We start from the raw sequence: 6,041 nt of genomic DNA on the forward strand, positions 1-6,041 counted from the left end.
CACGTCCATGATGTAAGTCTAGACAATGTTAAAGGACCACTGTGCCACCGTGCTGCCCATGACCCCCTGTGTTGACCCATCTACGAAGTTGAGGAATTGTTCATAAGCTCTACCCATTTGCTGGACCTGGTTTTCATTATTACAACTGTGCCCTTCCATGAAGGTCAGCATCCAATATAATGGTTTTTTTTATGACAATACTACTTATTCTCCAATTTCAAGTATTATCTTTTGGCTATAGCAGAAGGTTTGAATTTTGTTGCTTATCATGGGGAAGAGCTCACATATGTTGTACCTTATGGCTGCCCTCGCGTCGTTCTACATAATAAATGGCACTTTGTCAGGTGGTCAATATGGGAAAAATTAACATGGAAATATTTAGGACTTTTTGAAACTAGATGAACAGAGTTAAGGATTATGGAGGAATAGCATCACAGGTTGTCCTATGATGAGAGGCTGAGTAAATCGACCCTATGATGTCTGGAGTTTAGAAGCATGAGAGGCGATCTCGTTGAAACATACAGGATTTGGAAGGGGCTCGATGGCATAGACGCAGCTTGTTTCAAAGAACAGCACAGAAACAGGCCCTTCGGCCCTCCAAGTCTGTTCCGACCATGCTCCCCATCCAACCTAAAACGTATCCCTCTTTTCATGTATTTGCCAAGGCGCTCCTTCAATGTCACTTAAGTATCTGCTTCCACCACCACCTTCGGCAACGAGTTCCAGGCATCCACTACCCTCTGTGTAAAAAGTTTCTGCTGTTCGGGGAATCTAAAACACAAGGGCAGTCTCAGGATAAGGGACTGAGATGGGGAGAAATTACTTCATTCAAAGGGTTGTGAATCTTTGGAATTCTCTATCCCAGAGGGTTGTGGATGCTCCATTGTTGAATATGCTTAAGGCTGATTTTTGGTCTTTCAGGGAAACGAGGGATAGGGGGAGTGGCAGGAAGGTGGAGTTGAAGTGCAAGATCAGCCATAATTGTATTGAATAGTAGAGCAGGTTTGATGAACCATATGGCCTATTGCTACTTTGTGTTATGAGCAATTCCACATTGTCATGTTGAAGCAGAGGATGAGATAAACTAGAAAATAAATTTAGAAACAAGCTTACAGTTGAGACAAAAATCAAGAATACAGTCATCTATCCTTGCTTGACTGCTGGAAGCATTAGAAATAAAATGCTGAGTTCTGGTGGTGGCCTTGGTGTGAGTGGTCATACATTAGGTGGCTCCTGCTCAAAGTGGAATTGTTTTGGGTCTTTTCGCCCATTTCAGGAGGAGTTATGCAGGATTTGGATTTGTTTTTTTGTTACGTGTACTGAGGTACAATGAAAATATTGTTTGAGAAGCAGTCCCCAGACAGATCGTTCCATGCATGAAAAACATAGGACATATGATGTATACGCAATGTAAACACATAGACATGGACATTGGGTGAAGCATACGGAATGTAGTATTACTCAATAGAGAAGATGCATGGAGAGATCAGTTCAACCCATAAGAGGGCCATTTAGGAGTCTAGTAACAGCGCGGAAAAAGCTGTTTTTGAATCTCTGCGTGTTCTCAGTCTTTTGTACCTCCTGCCCGATGGAAGAAGTTGGAAGAATGAGTAAGCTGGGTGGGGTCTTTGATTATGCTGCCCATTTTCCCCAGGCAGCGGGAGGTTTAAACAGAGTCAATGGATGGGAGGCAGCATCGCCTGATGGATTGGGCTGTGTTCACAACTCTGTAATTTCTTACCGTCTTGGGCCGAGCAGTTGCCATACCAGGCTGTTATACAACCAGATACAAGCCTTCTGTGGTGCATCAGTAAAAATTGGCAAGAGTCAATCAGGACATGCCATATTTCCTTAGTTTCTTGAAGAAGTAAAAGCGCTGTTGTGGGGAGCACAGTGGTGCAGTGGTTAGCACTGCTACCTCACGGCGTGGAGGTCCCAGGTTCGATCCCGGCCCCGAGTCACTATCCATGTGGAATTTGCACATTCTCCCTGTGGCTGTGTGGGTTTCATCCCAACAACCCAAAGATGTGCAGGCTAGGTGGATTGGCCACGCTAAATTGCCTCATAATTGGAAAAAATGAATTGGGAACTCTAAATTTATTTTTAAAAATAAGCGTTGTTGTGCTTTCTTGGTCATAGCGTTGGCATGGACAGATTGTTGATGTGCAAACCTAGGAATTTGAAGCTGTCAGCCATCTCCACCTCTGCACCATTGATACAAATGGAGCAGTGGGGGGGGGGGGGGGGGGTAGCGGTGTACGATACTTTGCTCCCTGAAATCAATGACCAGCTCCTTAAGTTTTGCTGATGTTGAGGGAAAGATGAGGGAGAGCTGTAAAGTCTTTAAATATAAGGAACTAAGAATTCTCTTTTGTTAGGGCATGTCTGGGGCCTATCAAACAAGGAGTGCAACAAATAAGAAGCAACAGACCAGGAGATCTCTCGAACTGCGACAGAGGGAAAAGTGATCGAGAGCTCTGTGGCCTCTGTGCCCACTCGGTGGTCCACAGAACAGTTGGTGGAGTTCCTGAAGGCAAAGTTTGAGCAGCAGAGAAAGGAAGTCTCAGAGGACCTGGCCAGGGTGGTTGTGCCGATCTGGTAGCCACAGAGAGAGTGGAGCAAAGGCTGGAGGCGCAACATGAGTCGGTCAAGAAAGTGGAGGGAAGGTGGAGGGGTCTGTGACTCACCACGACAATCGGTTGGCTTCGTTGGAGGTGAAAATCATGCTGGTGGCGGAGGGCCAGAAGAAGTTAAGAGAGTAGGTGGATGATTGGAGAATCATTCGAGGCAGAATTTTCAGATTGTGGGTCTGCCTGAGGGCATTGTGGGAACGCAGGCCACACAATATATGGCGAAGATGTTCAAGAAGTTGGTGGTGGAGGGGATACTTTTTAATTTAGAGTACCCAATTATTTTTTTTCCAATTAAGGGGCAATTTAGCGTGGCCAAACCACCTAACCAGCACATCTTTGGGTCGTGGGGGTGAAACCCACGCAGACACTGGGAGAATGTGCAAACTCCACACGGACAGTGACCCAAGGCTGGTCACTGGGTCCTCAGAGCCATAGTCCCAGTGCTAACCACTGCGCCACCATGCTGCCCTTGGGGAGGGGATACTTGACCGACCTGAGGTGGATCGAGCACATAGGTTGCGAAGGAGTAAACAGGTGAGCCGCCGATCATGGTGTGGCTGCATTGTTATTTGGATAAAGAGAAGATTCTGCAGTGGGCAAAGGAGACGAGGGAATGTACTTGGGAAGGCCATGCAGGGCTTGGGAGCAGTGTTGGACAAGCGAGGGGGCAGGTTTAGTAGGGTAAAAGCAACCCTATTCAGGAAGGACATGAGGTTCAGAGTGTTATAGCCTGCTCGTTTGTGGGTCACATTCCGGAGTCAGAAGTTTTATTTCGATACATCGGAGGAGGTGAGTACCTTCACCCCATTTTTATCTCTATCAATTTATTTTCATTTCTTCCATTGATTTTTTTCCCCCCCTCCCCATTGTCCATGTGAGTTGTTCCCTGTTCCAAGTTGTTCTTTGACACTGGTCATCATTGTTCTGCCATTAGCACATTTTGATCTCTTAATGTACCACTGTCAGCACCCTTAGTCATTATCACTATTTACATTCCTTTGTCTTTTTATCCACAGCACCTTTGTTAATCTCCACCTATTGCTGGCCCTCTATCCAGCTACACTGTCCCACTTGCCCTCTCATGCACCCCCCTGCCCCCAATAGTGTAAATCTCATCCTATTTTCAGTTCTCCCTAGTTTTGACAAAGAATCATCCAGACTCGAAACGTTAGCTCCCTTCTCTCTCCACAGATGCTGTGAGACCTGCTGAGATTGTCCAGCATTTTATGTTTTTTGTATCAAATGTAATCACCTGGACACTATTTGCATTATGTTCCCTTAGCGTTGGCTTGTTTCCTTCTTGTTCATAACACAACCCTAAATGCAGTATGACTTGTTCCTCCTTTCTAAAATGCAAACTCATTGCCTTTACTACTGCAGCTGTTTTTCTCCGCGTCTGTATGAAATTTAATGTCTGCCACATACAGTATGGAGCAGGTGGAGCCATACAAAATGGGAGAGCATTCAGTACACCGAGATATGGATTGTTCAATAAAAGCTGCAGGAGAGGTAGCCGAATACATACAGGGAAATGTAGAAGTCAAAATAATATCTTGGGGCATGAGGAGACAAAATTAACATATTTTTTTAATTCAAAAATAAACCGTGATCTGCTAGCTGAAGAAATTGTTGAATCTTGCACCATTTGGATCAATTTGCATGGGGTGACTCATTAAAGGAACAATCCAATTAGTTCCATGTTCTTTCCCCATGGCCCTCCAAATATTTACCAAATTTCCTTTTCAAAGTTACTATCGGATTTGCTTCTATTCTTTCAGGCCATGGATTTCAGACCTTGCTGCCTAGAAAATGTTTTTTTTAAATCAAAAGCAACATTTAGTTCGATTAGAAATGTTTGTACAATTAATGTCATTCAACAAACCCAATGTAGCCTATCTGAATTTAATGTGGTAAATTGAAATGGCTGGTACAAGAGTGCTTCTGGATGCATTGTATCATAAATTCCATTAGGAGGAACTCTTATCTATACTTGCTTCTTATAATCATGGTTTCGTTTTTAAAAGTGCGGTACTTCTTGATTATAATATGGTTAACTTTGCGATCTGAGTCAGCAAAAAGCAGAGCAGTCACACGTGCCCACAAAATGCAAAAAGTTTAATGGAATGAAACTAAAGCAATAAAGTGAGGGACCTTGGTGTGCATGTACACCGGTCCCATAAGTTGGCAGGGCAGGTGAATAAAATGGTTAAGAAGGCATATGGTATACAGTACTTGCCTTTATTAGTCGAGGCACAGTTTAAGAGCAGAGAGGTTATGCTGGAACTGTATAAAACTTTGGTTAGACCACAGCTAGGGTATTGTGTGCAGTTCTGGAATCCACATTATAGGAGGGATGGGATAGTACTGGAAAGGATACAGAGGAGATTTACCAGGGTGTTGCCTGGGCTGCAGAGTTTTAGTTGTGAAGAGAGATTGGATAAATTGAGGATGGTTTTTCTTGGAGCAGAGGAGACTGAGGTGGGGACATGATTGAGATAATTATGAGGGGTATAGATAGAGTAGACAGGAAGAAACATTTCCCATGGTGGAGGGATCAATGACCAGGGTACATAGATTTAAGGTAAAGTGGATGTGAGGGAAAACCTTTTACCGCAGAGGGTGGTGGGAGTCTGTAACTCATTGTCTAAAAGGGTGATGCAGGCAGAAACTATCATAACATTAATGAAGTATTTAGATTTACACTTGCAATGCCAAGGTATATAAGGCATTCCAAGTGCTGGAAAATGGGATTAGAATATTTGTGTTTTTTTTGACTGGCAGAGTCGCAATGGGTAGACCTCTATGATTCTAAACATATTGCTGAGATAACTCCATGAAAGACATCTAAAAAGTTTAAATATGTACGGCAAGTAAAGATCAAAGAAATAAGCGAAACAAGCTAGGTGGAGAACCACAAAAATTTGAATGGAGATTGGAAGGAAAATCTGTACAATACTAATTCACAAAATGAGGGGACTTAGGAACATGCAAACAGACTTTGAAAAGGTTAGCCTGGGTGTAAAAAGTAGAGTGGAGAGAAACCGAGTAAAGACTGTTCCGTTCAGTTTTGTTTTAAGTGCTTGATCCTGTAAAAGACGGAAAGTCTAGTTAGACGTACTGGAGGAACTAAAGATGAAGGGAAAGTATGATTATTTTTTGATGCGTGTTTACTGGAAAGGAAAACATTGGTTCACATCCAAATATTGTGATACAAGTAATTGTAAGAATCTGATTGACCAGACCAAAATAATTAAGGGCACTAAAAGCCTTTCAAAGGCTGTATAGTTGTAGTTGGCTATGTTTCCAGAACCTGTTTGATCTAGTCCTGTCTTGCACTGGCAGCCTTGTTCTCCTTCAGAGGAATGATATTTAGCCTCTTGAGACATCTGTCGAGTTGCTTACCATTTC

This window comes from Scyliorhinus canicula, chromosome 7, assembly GCF_902713615.1.
Source record: "Scyliorhinus canicula chromosome 7, sScyCan1.1, whole genome shotgun sequence".
Classification (NCBI taxonomy): domain Eukaryota; kingdom Metazoa; phylum Chordata; class Chondrichthyes; order Carcharhiniformes; family Scyliorhinidae; genus Scyliorhinus; species Scyliorhinus canicula.